The 14723-nt window shown below is 46.2% G+C and overlaps 1 long non-coding RNA gene across 1 annotated transcript in view; it reads left to right on the top strand.

Moving 5' to 3' along the window:
- The window catches only part of LOC143441870 (uncharacterized), a 10916-nt gene extending 822 nt beyond the window's left edge, over nt 1–10094 (top strand). The window contains exons 2-3 of the long non-coding RNA XR_013109613.1: nt 4734–4828; nt 9138–10094. This is a non-coding gene — a long non-coding RNA (uncharacterized LOC143441870). The remainder of the gene's footprint in view (nt 1–4733; nt 4829–9137) is intronic.
- Nucleotides 10095–14723: the final 4629 nt, after the last annotated feature.

Consider the following 14723-nt stretch of genomic DNA (forward strand, 5'->3'; position numbering starts at 1 on the left):
CTCTTTTCACTCTCACACACACCTCTATCTCATCCCAGCATTCGACACAGCTTAAGTGAGGTGCTTTTTCCCTCTTGCCCGTATTTATGGGTGCCCTTGTGAATGGCTCTATGGTGTGGTGGTTTGAGTGAGAATCGCCTGCATAGGTTGTGGTTGCCAGCTGGTGGCGCTGTGTGGGGAGGTGGTGGAACTTTTAGGAGGTGGAGCCTTGCTGGAGAAAGGACAGTCATTGGGGCAGGCTTTGTGGGTGTCTAGCTTCTTGTCACTCCCTGTTTTCCACCATTTCCCCCTGTTTTTTTTTTCTCTCTCCTTCCTGTGTGTGGGTGGAAATGTGACCAGTCAGCTTCCTGCTTTTGCTACCGTGTCTTGCCTATTGCCAGGCCTTTCCCACCATGGTGGATTCTGTACCACTGGAACCATATGCCAGAATAAACCCTTTCTTTCTTAAGTTGCCTTTGCTAGTATTTTAGCGCAGCAACAGAAAAGTAACAAAGCAATGCCCCCTACAGGCACACCTTGGGAATGCTGGGTTGCCCCCTGGTAGTGGTCTTTGGGAAGCTCTGGCAACTTTGAGACTTACCCAATGGAAGTAGGTTACCTGTGCATCGGGGGCGGGGCACCCTTGAGCATATCTTGGCCCTGACCCCTTTCTGTGTCTTTTACCCACTTCCTGTACTCCGCAGAGGGAGAATCTTCCCCCTACTACACTCTCCCACCACCCCATGGTTTTCTATTCACGCACACAGGGCTCACGTGGCCATGGCTTCAATCCTGTGAGATCCTGTTCTTCAAGTGTTTCTTTCAGGTCACAGCAGCCAGAAAAGGAATGCTAGGCTGCCTTAGCCACACTCCATCCTACTCTGCCCCTCTTGTAGAAGCGTCCAGGACCTTCCATTTGGAACTTACCACTTGGTTCTTCCTCTGGTAATTTTCCCACACCGATGTACGCGGCCAAACATTGTGACTTCAGTTCTGCTTGCTCTTGAGCGTTATAAAGTTCAGCCCTACCATGTGCTATCTTTAAGAGTTCTTTTTTCTTTTTTTCCCCTTCCATTCTCCCTCTCTCTCCGGCACCACTCACCCCAGCCCCACTTGCTCCAGCCCAAAGATTTATTTATTTATTTTGTGTAAGTACACAGTATCTGTCTTCAGACACCCCATAAGAGAGCATCAGATCCCATTACAGATGGTTGTGAGTCACCATGTGGTTGCTGGGAATTGAACTCAGGACCTCTGGAAGAGCAGTCAGTGCTCTTAACCGCTGAGCCATCTCTCCAGCACCGCCCCTCCCTTTTTTTCTTATTTAGCACTACAGTAGTGCATCTTATCTTTGGGGGATGCTTCAAAATGATGACTAACATACACTTCATGGATATGCTGTACAAAGCTGTGTTCCACATCCTGGGTGGGACAGAGCAGATATGTTCACTCCTACTTAAGCGGTAACGTGAGTTATGGTTTATGGATGAATCATTTCTAGAATTTTCCATCTAGTCTTTTTAGGTCATTTCTGACTAGGGATCATTTAAAGCCTAAAATATGAAGCCACAGACAGGAAGAACCAGGGTACTTCTAAGATTCCTCCATATGTCTATAGTTTAGTTCTGCTTCATCTATTTTACCTGGTGTGCAATATTCCATTGTAGGAATGCATTACAACTTAGGTATTAATTTTTTCTTATCTGTAGACAGTGCATTTGTTTTTGTGTTTTGTTTTTACTGTGATGAGTGGGGCTGGCATGGTATGCCTATGTAAGTAAGAGAGCTACTCACTGTCAGCTACCCCTGCCTCATTTCTGTAAGCCTGATTCGGAGTGGTTGAGCTGGACCTGTTGATTTGCTATAAAGCCCTGAGCTACAAGAATGCTTCAATTACATCAGTCTTGGTATTGAGTGATGTATTTTTTTCCTCTTGCATCGAGGAACTTAAGAGTCAACTTAAGTTCTAAAAGGGGGAAAAAATTAATGGTGGAAAGTTGACTGTTTTACTCTGTTCAGCCTTCTTCATGACACAGGCTAATGTGAAAATCTGAAATCCCAGACCTCCAAAATGTTGTCACAAGTCTGATGGTTTGGTGCACACAAACTTTCTTTCATACATAAGTAATTATTAAAAACTTTACTTAAAATCATCTCCGGGCTCTGTGTAGAAGACATATAGGAAACACAAATAAATTTTGTAGTCCCATCTGGGTGGGTAACATATACTGCATGGTTCCACTGGGCAAAGTTGTGGTTCACACCCTGTGTAGAAGGGAGCAAGTCTGCATGAAATTTCATCCTGCTAAAGGAATAGAACACAGTTTTCTATTTAGAGATATAAGATATCACATAATATATACACACAGATGTTCCAAAAATCTCCCAAAGTAGATTTCAACCTATAAGGAGGTTTGCCAAGTGCCCCATGGCAGCAGATGCCTCTATCGGTATATTTCCTGATACATTAAACTCGGTATTTTGGGAGGAGCTAATGTGAGAGGAGTAAAGAGAGGAAGAGGAGAAGAAAGAGGAGGAGCTAGGAGGAAGGAGGGAGAGACAGAGAGAAAGGGGAAAATGGGGGCAGATGTATGCATGTCTCCAACAGTCTAAAGTAGTTGTAATATCTAGGTTAGGTATTGGGTAACACCTCTAATTGTGTGGGCTTCTTGTTATTTGAGCATTACCAAATATATAAAGCTATTGGATAATCTTTAAACATTAGAGTCTAATTTCTACCAGGTACTGCGTGAATGGTGGGATGGTCTGGGCTCAGCCCAGCATTGTGGAGGCAGCATGGAAGATTGGCAGAGCCATCTCTCTTGCTGGCATCTTGTGGGTAGCAGGGCCTGTGTTTCTGGTCCGCCTGAGCTGGTGGCCTGAGCCAAGCAGCAGCGAGAACACACTGCCTCATGCCTTGCCTAGTCGGGAAGATGGCCGCACTGAACCACAAGACAGATCAGGTGCTGCCATTTTAAAATATTACAGTAACTGGTCCCAACCCGTGGGTTGTGACCTTTGAGGTTCTTATATCAGATATTCTGCATACCAGCTATTTACATTATAATTCATAACAGTAGCAAAATTACAGTTATGAAGTAGCAATGAAACAATTTTGTGGTGGTGGTGGTGGGGTCACCACAACAGGAGGAACTGTATTAAAGGGTGGGAGAATTACGAAGACTGAGAACCACTGCCCTATGGTGCACACGCATCACATGTGTGTGCACTAAAGGAAAAAAATGTTTTACAGTAAAATATTGAGAGCTCTGTGGAGAAAAGCTCATTAGAGGCATCGTGAGAACTCTGAAAGGACAGTCCAGTGGGCACCTGGTGAGATATAGTGACCCTGGAAGTCTATAACGATTACAGAATGACCACACTGTCCTATATAGCTGTCACACTGTCCCTCACCTTGGGTCTGGCACATCAGTTCCCAGAACACACATGCCATCCTAGCTTGGGGTTAGAACTGTTAGCACAGTCTTCTGACTCTTTCTTTGGGAGAACTGGTCTTCCAGTTAATGTACACTTCAGACACAGTTGGGACCAGAGAGAGAGAGAGAGAGAGAGAGAGAGAGAGAGAGAGAGAGAGAGAGCCAGAAACTTTGAGTTTTCCTTAAATCTTTGAACCTGATGACCTTGGAATGAACCTAATGACCTTGGAAACTGGAGAAGCACATATAGTGGTTTGAATGAAAATGGGCCCCATAGGCTCCTAAATGAATGTTTGTACACCTGGGAGTGGGACTACTTGAGAGGGATTAGGAGGCGTGGCCTTGTTGGAGGAAGTGTGTCACTGGGTGTGGGCTTTGAGGCTTCAAAAGCCCATGCCTGACCCATGGTGCATTCTCCGTCTGTCTGTCTGTCTGCCTGTCTGTCTGTCTGTCTGTCTGTCTCCCTCTCTGCCTGTGGGTCAGGCTGAGGAGGAAGCTCTCAGTTACTGCTTTAGTGCCATGTGCTCCTCCATGCTCCCCATCGTGATGCTAATGGACTGGACCTCTGAAACTGTAAGCCAGCTCCAGTTAAATGCTTTCTTTTCATACGAGCTGCCTCGCTCGCTTGTGGTGTCTTTTCACACTACTACACTGACTAAGACAGCAACATATGTGGGGCTGGAGCAATGGCTCCATGCTTAAGAGCACTGGCTACTCTCACAGAGGACCTGGTTTGGTGCCCAACACCCACATGGCAGCTCACGACTGCCTGCAACTCCAGTTCCCACAGATCCTGTGTCCCCCTTTGCCCTCTTTGGGGACATGGTACACATACAGGCAAACACTCATATGCATAAACTAAATAAGTAGTTTTAAGAGAATAAACATATACGTATAGAAATAAAGTTTTAGACACCACAGGAAAGCTTAGGAAACAGCCCTGTTTTCCCAATATGTAACTCTGTGGATTGAATCATAGCCCTCTGTTAATCAGTTTCCTGTTACTGCCACGGATACCCTAAGTGATAATCTAGGAAAAGGTCTGGGAGGTTTCTGTCCATGAACCATCATTTGCATTGCTCTGGCCTGTAATGAGCCACAGCTTTGTGGGAAGGTACATGGGGAAGCTGGTCACCTTGGGGCCCAGCCTGGGTCTCTTCTCCATTGTGTCAATGACATAACTTCCTGCTACTAGGCCCTGTCACTTCCCACTAACATCAAACTGGGAAGTCGGTTTTGAATACTAGACCTTTGGGGGTCAGTTCTGTTGTAAATGATAGTGCTTCCTCTGTACCAAGTCTTCCTTCCCACATGCAGGGGAGTGATGGGGTCACGAGACTGCTCACCGGAGCCCCAGATGAGATGGAACTGAAGAGTCTGTGTCCTTCCTAGAATTCTCCACGTGAAGATGGGTGAGCAGATAGGATTCTCTGTCAATCATCTCCACTCCGCGTGGGCGCTTGGCCATGCAGGCTTGTATATTTCTGATAAACAGCCAGCTGTAGCAGAGTTACACGCCTCTGTTACAGCAAGATTTGTATTTGTTTACAGCCAACTGTAGCCCTGTTTTGGTTTGGTTTTCTTATCTTTTCCTGAGTACTCCCACACACGAAGTTTTGTCACCTCACGGACAGTCTCTGTACATGAAAGACTTCTGTATCAAAAGTGTGTGGTTTCAACCAGACCCTATCACATTCTTACTGCTTGGGAAGGTCTGGAGTTCTTTTTATCTTTCAAGAAGGGGGTCTTGCTATATAGTCAGGCTGGCCTTGAACTGGTTATTCTCCTGCCTCAACCCCCAAAGGGTTTGAGATCTCAGACGGACATCAGCCACTATATCAGGCTCCAATTCCTTTGACGTTCTACTTACAATTCTTGCTCATGTCCCAGGAATTCTGAAGCACTTCTGTGTGGTGACCAGGTATGTGGTGACAAGCTGACAGGTCCCTCCCAACCACCTTCTGTGTGTGAAGGTGTGAAACATGGACTAGCAGATGTTTGTTTCCAGCAGATTCTGTGGCAGCAGCTAATCTCTATTGGTTGTTTTAAGATGGGACTCTAGCTGTGATGTGGGGACAGGTTAGCAAACTGCAAAGTGACAGCACACTGTGGCTGTGAAAGTTCCAGGCTTTGGCTATGTTGGCTGTCACCACTTCCACAGTGACACTCAGACTCACTTGGTCCCCGAGGCGGAAGACGATCAATAATAATAACATCTCAGGCTTTTTCTTCTCCCACTGAACTGCATGCTCGTCAGTTGCTTTTCTAGAATAGAAAATAAACTGGGCCTGGGGATACAAGCTTGCAAGCCCAGCTGCTTAGGAGCCAGAGAACTGTAAGGACAAGGCCAGTGCCTGTTACAGAGAGTTCAAATTCAGCCTGATCAACTTAAGATAACTTTGTTTCAAAATAAATAGTAAAAACAGGGAGGGGGATATGGTTTAGTATTTGAGCCCTTGCTTAGAATCCCCCAGTGAGGGGCGGGGGTGTGGCTCAGTGGTAGAGCCCCTGCCTAGAATCCCCCAGTGAGGGGCTGGGGGCGTGGCTCAGTGGTAGAGCCCCTGCCTAGAATCCCCCAGTGAGGGGCGGGGGTGTGGCTCAGTGGTAGAGCCCCTGCCTAGAATCCCCCAGTGAGGGGCTGGGGGCGTGGCTCAGTGGTAGAGCCCCTGCCTAGATCCCCCAGTGAGGGGCTGGGGGCGTGGCTCAGTGGTAGAGCCCCTGCCTAGAATCCCCCAGTGAGGGGCTGGGGGCGTGGCTCAGTGGTAGAACACCTGCCTAGCACATGTGAGGCCCTAGTTTCAAACTCCAGCAGTGAAACAAGATAAGAAAATGTGAATTCATCTGCAGATAAGGTCTCTGCAGTCAGTCAGTTTACAGCCAACATCTGCATAGAGTGGGCAGTGTACCCAGCCACCTTAAGAGATTTTAGAGGAATCCAAGATGATCCTATAGGTCGCAGGCTTCCCCAGGCTGGAGCAGACACCTGAGTGCCCAGTCACTGCTGTAGAAAGCTATGTTGTTTGTTCCCAAGGGAGCATTTGCGTGAGCTTCCATCGTGACACCACATTATACAGGATGCTGGGAACCAGATGCTGGTAATCAAAGCCAGAAGAGAGCTAACCTTTCTAGAATGCTTGTCATTTCCCTTATGTTGTTGGCCTTGTTGAGCTCGGAGTGTTTTTCCACTCTGCTTACCAGGAAAACTCTTAAAAAATGAGCCAGTGATGCCTGTATGTTTGCAGAGAGAACGAAGCTGGGAAGAGCTGCGTGAGGACCCTGTTTCCTGCAGTCAACAGCCATCTCCATCATGAAACATAGTTGCCTAGGTGACCTTCAAAGACACAGTTACTCAGGGCTAGGACATAGAATTTGGATGGGGTTGAGGGTGGGGGCACAGAACAATTCAACCTGTTACAACACTCAAGGGAAAAAAACCTCTAAATATCCACTTAAAGCTACATACATTTAAGAACTATATTAGCACCTGTCTTCAGTGAATCCCCAAGCTTGAAAGAATATAAATGTATTTTGATAATAAAATGGTTAAATACATTCTGAGAGGCTTATAATAGGAAATACTAAATTGTAAGAATTGTAAAGTGAGCACATAAGCCATGTGCACCTGTATGCATATATCGCTATTGGTGCAGCTCAAAATGGAACTAGGGGTGTGGGGATGGCTCAGTGTTCAAGAGCATGTACTGCTTTAGAGGACTGGGAGTTCGATTCCCAGCACCCACATGATGTGGCTTACAGCTACCTGTAACCCCAGTTCCACGGGGAACTGAAGCATCCAGCCTCCACAGGCAACTACACTCCTGTGTACAAACCCACAGAGACACATAAATACGAATAGCTTTAAATTTAAAAAAAACCTTAATCTTTATATTTTTCCTTGCAAATTAAATTACTGCCAGAGTCCATCTTGTAGAACCTTACCAGACCAGTGGGGAGAATCCAGAAATGTCCTGCCCACTCACAACCGAGCTCTTAGTATCAGCCAAACCAAGCTGTGGCCTAGGAGAACAAGCTGTGGCCTAGGAGAACAAGTCGCCGGTCTTTGAAAGCCCAGTGGTGGTCACACCTGCCTCCACACCAGTGGAGGAGGTGGACACAGCAAGGAAACGAATCCAAGGCTAGCTTGAGTGCTTTGAGACACTGTCTCCAAAAAGAAAGAGAGAGAACAGAGGGTCTATGAAGCCGGAAAAGAGAGCGTGCCCACGGTGATGGTCTTAGACTTAGCGAGCTGCACACAAGAGGTCGGCCACGCTGGACAGATCAACAACCGTTCGTTTTGAATTCAAAGACTGAGTTGTGGGCTGGAGAGATGGCTCAGCCATTAAAGGCTAGGCTCACAACCAAAGACTGAGTTGTACCCTGGTGGTTGGAACCAGCTGACGTCTAGGTCTGTGGTGAGGGATTTCAGCACTAGAGGAGCTAACACACAAGTCTGGGCAGGAAGCTGCCTGGCTGCCAGGGTCAAGGCTGGGCTGATGGGAGAGAAAGGCACCGAGGCACACAGTCCTGTAGATTAGGAATGACACCAGAAGTCACACGGTTCCTGTCACCAGGAAAGTTTCCTGTCAGGAAGAGACAAAGGCTCTACTCTCCCTCCACAAACCTCTTAATTAGTTAGCACAAAGGAAGACAATCCCCTCTCAGTGTTGAGTTACAGTAATTAGAGGTAGGCATTTATGGTAGCCTCAGGGCTAGGGGTGACCCTGGCATGCAGGAGGCTGAGGCAGGAGGAGTCATGAACTCAGGACCAAATTGGGCTACACAGTGTTTTGTCTCAAAACAGAAAATAAGGGTGAGAGAATTGTCGGGGCAGTCAAGGACACGAGCTTCGTGCGCCTATAGAGGAGCCAGGTTGAGTCACCCACATGACAGCTCGCAACCACTGTAACCCAGTCCCAGGGGTCATAGCCACCGTCTGATCTCTTCAGGCACCAGGCATGTTCTCAGTGCACATAAATACACACAGGCATATAAATACACAAATATACTCATACAAACAAGTCTAAAAAAAAAATCCCCAACACAATGGAGCCCATATACATGATGACAATGGATGAGCCTGACAGGCGTTAAAGAGAGCATGCTTCAAAATCTTGTGTCGTTCAAGGGGAATGAAGGTCACTGGCAAGAACTGTGGATAAGACGAGGCTTGCGTAAAACAATAGAGTTGAGTGTGGAGTTCAGGGTGGCAGCAGATATCATCGGTCCAGAGACACCAGAGGCAAAAAGAGAAACAGGAGAGACAATGAGATAAAGAGAAAATAAAGAAGACACAGGATGGAACATACTCTTAAAGGGACAGATATGGGGTGTAGGGGCGCATGCCAGTGATCCTGGCACTTGGGGGGCTGAGACACAGGATCCTGAATTGGAGAGCTAGCCTGGGCTACTTGAGTCCCCACTTCAAAATAAAACAGGAAACAAATAACATTGACCGAGCAGCACAGAAGTTCAACTCACTGGGGAAATACAAAGGTGCTAGACTTGGGAGCACTGATGAGCAAAATTTATACAGTTAGGAGGAAATACGTATTCTTTTTATTACATGTTGGAGCCGATAAAACTTTGGGTGTACATTGGTGGTGAGATGGAGGGAGAGAAGGAGAGAATGAATGTCAGAGAGGAAGGTACTTATATTCAACAAATATAAAATAATAATGAGTATATTTCAATCAACTTCTTATCAATCTATTTGAAACTTAGACGCAGTGGACCGCTGATTCCTAGGAATTGCTGAAGTGTATTCAAGAAAAAATCAAAGACGTCACATAACAGTGAGAAACTGAGCTACTGATTGAGCACATCTGCACACACCCCTTGCACCTCAGCATCTCACTGTCTTGTTCCACCATTCCCACACAAACACAAAACAAAAGGTTCTGAACGGAGTTTCCATCTAAAGTGAAATGTTCTCCAGAAAGGAAGAGGGGGCTGATTTCCTGGTCTGCCTTAGGATTCAGCTCCCCGATCTCCAACCTGCCTCTTGTCCTGCCCTCTGAGGAGTGAATAGGCAAGCAAAGGTGAGAAGCCAAGGAGACTATCAATACACAAACAACTCAAGAGGGGAACACTGGCCACCACAATGAAATGGAACCCTGGGACTTGAACTCTTGGTAGCAGCAGGAGACTGGCAGAACTTGATGAAATGGCACAGTGTCATAAGCCTCAGGGAGAGTCACCAGGCTCAGAAGTAGCAGGTCTCAGTGTTACGGTCTGCTCCCCCATCTTCCTCCCTCACACCCCATGCCCCCGCCCCAGCATAGCTGCGGCCATTCTGTTCCATGCCTGCCAGCTATTTCATATTGTTGCTAGAATATGCTTGCCAGTCATGGACACTGAGAGTGACTTGGCTCAAGGACATACTGACCACAGACCTTGTTTTGTTTTGAATGTTCTGAGTGTTCTGTATGAGGTTTGCTAATCTTAAGAAATTCTACAAGGTTTTACGTAGAACCTATCAAATCAAAGGTCAATATGAACTGTTGTGTCTAAAAGATCTTGAGTCAGAGCTGACCATTGGGCAGCCCTTCCTGCATCTAAGTATGAGTTCATTGTGGTTTGTGTGTGTGTGTGTTTCCTTTATAAGCTGACAGAAAAAAGATATCTGTTGTTATAGTTTAGATAATTCTGAGCTATGTCCTTGGTCTGACCAGTATTATGGTACGCATTCAATAAACTATTCTTGCTTAACTAAGATCAGTGTTTGTATGGTTTGTTTGGAGATTCCTGGTTAGGGGACTGTGGCAGAAACAGATTCTCTTCTGTGGTGAAGTACAGAGGCTGAGGCAGGACTGGGTCTCCTTGATTGTTGCCCACAGGGTGTGTCTTGGAGGCTGGAGTGGTTGGCACCTGAGTGAGTGCCCTGCCTGAGGCAAAAGCCTCCTGGGTTTGAGTCTACAGGAAGGCTGTCTCCTGTTACATTTTCCTTTTTGGTTTGAGACAAGGTCTCTCTAGGTATCCTTGAACAGCCCAGAACTCACTATATAGACCAGCCTAGCCTTGAACCCACAGATTTGACCACCTCTCCCACCCAAGGGCTGGGATAAAAGGCGTGTGCCAGCTTGCCCAGTTCCTTGCTAGTCTTGAAGGCAATTTTCCATTGGAGGACTCTGCTGATGAGAAGCCTATGCACCTTGTTATAAAAAGCCAGCATATCCTGAGCCCATGGGTGTGTGCATGCAAATGAGGTGTAGAACGAAACCAATCAAGACAAGCTGTCAAACCTGGAGAGACTAGGGTACATGCCAGGCTGGCGAAAGCCTTTCCAACCTGGTCAGTGGCTTGGTTACTCTTCCTGCCAAAGCAATGGTAGGAGTAGGTACTCCACCCTGGGAGGGACACCACAAAACAGTTCACGATAGGGTTTGAAGTAGTTTCTATTTGCCTTAACCATCTTCTGACCACCTTTGCTTTGGTAACTACTACTATGTTTTGCTCTTTGGAGCGGCTGTTTTCTGCTGTCATGCTGGGGCCATCTGATCTTGGGTCATCATTGTGGGCTTCAAACAGCTTGTTCCTGGCTCCTACTGTGTTCAGGGCTTTGGGACCTGGTCTTTCCTTTCTTCACTAAGGCCACCACTTAGTATAACAGCCACCCCCTTCCAGCCCCTATCAATACTACCAAGATGTCAAAGTTGACAAAATTGTCAAGTTTCATTGTGTGAAATATTAAATTCACAAACATAGATGCAAACAATAGATAAAATGTTAGTGACCTGAAGTTTGCAGGCCAGTTTATGTTAGAAATGCAAGGATAGATTGACATAGCAAGTCAATAAATATAAACCCACTTATTAACAGATTAAAAGATGAAAAAAAAATCTAGACAATTCCACATGGATACTTAGTAAAATTACTCAGAAAACTAGAAACAGAAGAGTACTTCCTTAAACTGGTAAATGATAGCTGGAGAGAGAGCTCCGTGCTTGAGAGCACTTGCTGCTCTTGCAGAATATTGGTGTTCAGTGTCTGGCACCCACTTCAGGTGGCTCACAGGCCCCGGGGATCTGGCGCCCCCTTCTGTCCTCTGTAGGTACCTGCACTGGCATGCACACAAAGACAAAATAAAAATAATTTTAATCTTTAAAAAAAAAAAAGAAAACTTCCTGTCCCTTTACCGCTGCAGCACTCAGAAGAATGGCCCTTGTCCTTCAACTGGGCATTGCAGTAGAGCTGGCCTTGGTGGCATGGGGGAAAGAGAATCTTCTTCAAGGGTGTGAGCTCAGGCCAGCCAGTCTTGTTTCACAGGAGAGATGGTCTGGCTCCTTGCCTGGGCAAAGCGGGAAAGCTGGCCCTGGTGACTCCGGTGCAAGAAAGCTAGTGGCTGAATAACTCATCTACCGCCCGGGCCCAGATCCAGGTCTCTGAGTTGGCCACCCCGCATCTACCCCATCTATGAACTGTTGGAGTAGTGGAGAGTCAAGGCTACAAGATCCCCATGAGACAGGGCAACAGGATATCTGAGGGAGTTCCGGTTAAGATCCAGTATAGATGGAGTAGCAGAATCCAGAGGCCTCAAACCAGGCCAGTGACTCACTGCAATGACCATTTGCAAGTAAAGATGTTTGGGCAAAAGGTTATACTGTGTGACGCACTGTGATACACTGTAGCTCCCTCAGCGAGTTGTTTTGTTTCTACTTTTTGTTTTCTTTTGGGAGGAAGGTTGCAAGGGGAAAGAACTGCCCTTACGGAGGGGGTGGGGAGATGAGTGGGATTGGATGCATAATGTGAAATTCACAAAGAATCAGTAAAAAGTTAAAAAAATTAAACTAGTAAATGATACATCACCTACAAATGTTACACAGAGAGGAAGAGTCTTAGTAGACTAAACTTCAAACATGGATAATAACAGAAAAGGTAACAACCCTGATAAATAAATCCTGAATTTCAAGAAAGAGAAAATAGAGCAGTAAGTAAAAACCAAAAGCAAGCAAGCAAGCAAACAAACAACAACAAAACTAAAAGAAAACTTCCCACTGGGCAGTGGTGGCACACACCTTTAATTCTAGCACTTAGGAGGCAGAGGCAGGCAGATCTCTGAGTTCGAGGCCAGCCTGGTCTACAGAGTGAGTTCCAGGACAGCCAGGGCTACACAGAGAAATCCTGTCTCGAAAAACCAAAGTAGGAAAGGATGGGGAGGAGGAGGAGGAGGAGGAGGGGGGGGAGGGGGAGGAGGAAGATGAGGGAGGGGGAGGAAAAGAAGAGGGAGAAGGGAGAGGAGGAGGAAGAAGAAAGAAGGAAGAAGACAAGAAGGAGAAGGAGGAGACATTTCCTTGGGCTGAGCATGAGTAGGAATGACATTTGAGAGCATTCAGTCTGTGTTTCCAGATGGTTGAAAGGACATTGGAAACTCTGGGGAGAGGAAGAAAAAGAAAGGAAAAAAGAAAGAAAGAAAGAAAGAAGGAAAGAAAGAAAGAAGGAAAGAAAGAAAGAAAATATCTATTTAACTTAGACTTCCATGCAAGTGCAATTAGCCATTTGAGGGCAGTGTCTCAAAAGATTACCCATGAGCATTTTCCCAGGAGGCTTCTGGAAGATATTTCTCCACCAAAAAAAAAAAAAAAAAAAAAAAGGTGAGTGAACCAATGTGGCCTGAAATCGACACAGCTGGTTCGGAGGCCATGCAGGCTGAGTGGAACCTTGTAATTGTGGCGAGCTGTAGACAGACAACCAGCATTACCTCAGCCTGTCTTCAGTCCCCTTAATAGCCATTCATTTACCGACCTCCACATCTGACCTAACATCTTTGAGCTCTAGGTAATGCATTTGGGAGTGTTATTGCCTAGAGGACCACTAGATTCCAGTCCCCAACACTAAGAATGGTAAAGACAGCGTCTGACACCTGTAGGAAAAATTTGTCCCTTCCTGGTGTCACCTGCTAACTTCAAGGCTTCACCAGTAAAGTGTTTGGTATAGGAATTGCTTCATCTTCTGTGGCTCTTAACGTTCATGTGACTACTTCTATCATGCAGCGTGTCATTTGGGGTTGCTGCCCTGTTCTGTTTCTGCCCTCAGGGTATCCAGGCACTGCTACTTTCAGCACAAGGGCCAGAATGGAAGTTTATCAGCATGGGTTTGCAGGATCTCAGCCGGCTTGAGTGCCGGGGAGAAAAAGCCTTCTCTGGGAGGTTTCCAGTGAAACAGCTCTCCTGTATTGGAAGTAACAAGAGCTATATAAACTTTGGGGAGCCAATAGGGGTTTGGGGGTGAGTGTTTATCATTGACTGATGCCAAGGTGCTGGGAAGGCTTCAGTTGCAAGAAGGGCAACTCCAGATGCTTGCTGGACATGTCCTTACAGGGATAGAAGAAGTTAAAGCTGTAATTTGGCCACCAGGCTACATGGCTGCCTCTGGGGTGGCAGAAGTGGGGGTCATACAGGCTTCGTGCACTGGAGCATGCAGGCCCAGAACAGAGACAACATACACACCATACACACACATCCCACATACATACCACACACCTACCACATACCACACACGTATACACACACACCATATACTAATACACACACTTTATACACACATACCACACACACAAACACCATACATATAACACAAACACACACACACACACACACACACACACACACACACACACACACACACACACACTCAGAGCTGAAAAGAGATCAGCATGGGGCTGGAGAGATGGTCCAGGAGTTAAGAGCACTGACTGCTCTTCCAGAGGTCCTGAGTTCAATTCCCAGCAACCACATGATGGGTCACAACCATCTGTAATGGGATCTGATGCACTGTTCTGGTGTGTGTCTGAAGACAGTTACAGTATACTCACATAAATAAAAATAAATGTTTTATTTTAAAAAAGTGATCAGTGTGTAAAGTGCTTGCTACAGAAGCATGAAGACCTGAGCTTGCATCCCCAGCACCCATGGAAACACCTGGGCATGGTGATGCCTATCTGTAGCCAGAGCCCTGGGGGATGGAGAAAGAGGGGGATCCCACAGCCTTACTGGGCAGCCAGTCTAGTCAAAATGTCAAACTTCAGCCAGGCCTGGTGGTACATGTCTTTAATTTTAGCATTTGGGAGGCAGAAACAGGTGGATTTCTGTGAATTCAAGGCCAGCCTAGTGCTAGAGTTACAGGTCTGTATTGAACTTTCTACACGGATCCTGGGATCCGAGTTCAGGACCTTGTGCTCATACAATAGGCACTTTATTAACTGAACTATATTTCAATCATAGAAAGATATTTATTTTTCCCCTTTTTATTGTTGTTGAGACAGACCTGCTCTGTATAGCGTTGGCTGTTATAGAACTTTACTCTGTAGAA

This window comes from Arvicanthis niloticus, chromosome 1 (assembly GCF_011762505.2).
Source record: "Arvicanthis niloticus isolate mArvNil1 chromosome 1, mArvNil1.pat.X, whole genome shotgun sequence".
Classification (NCBI taxonomy): domain Eukaryota; kingdom Metazoa; phylum Chordata; class Mammalia; order Rodentia; family Muridae; genus Arvicanthis; species Arvicanthis niloticus.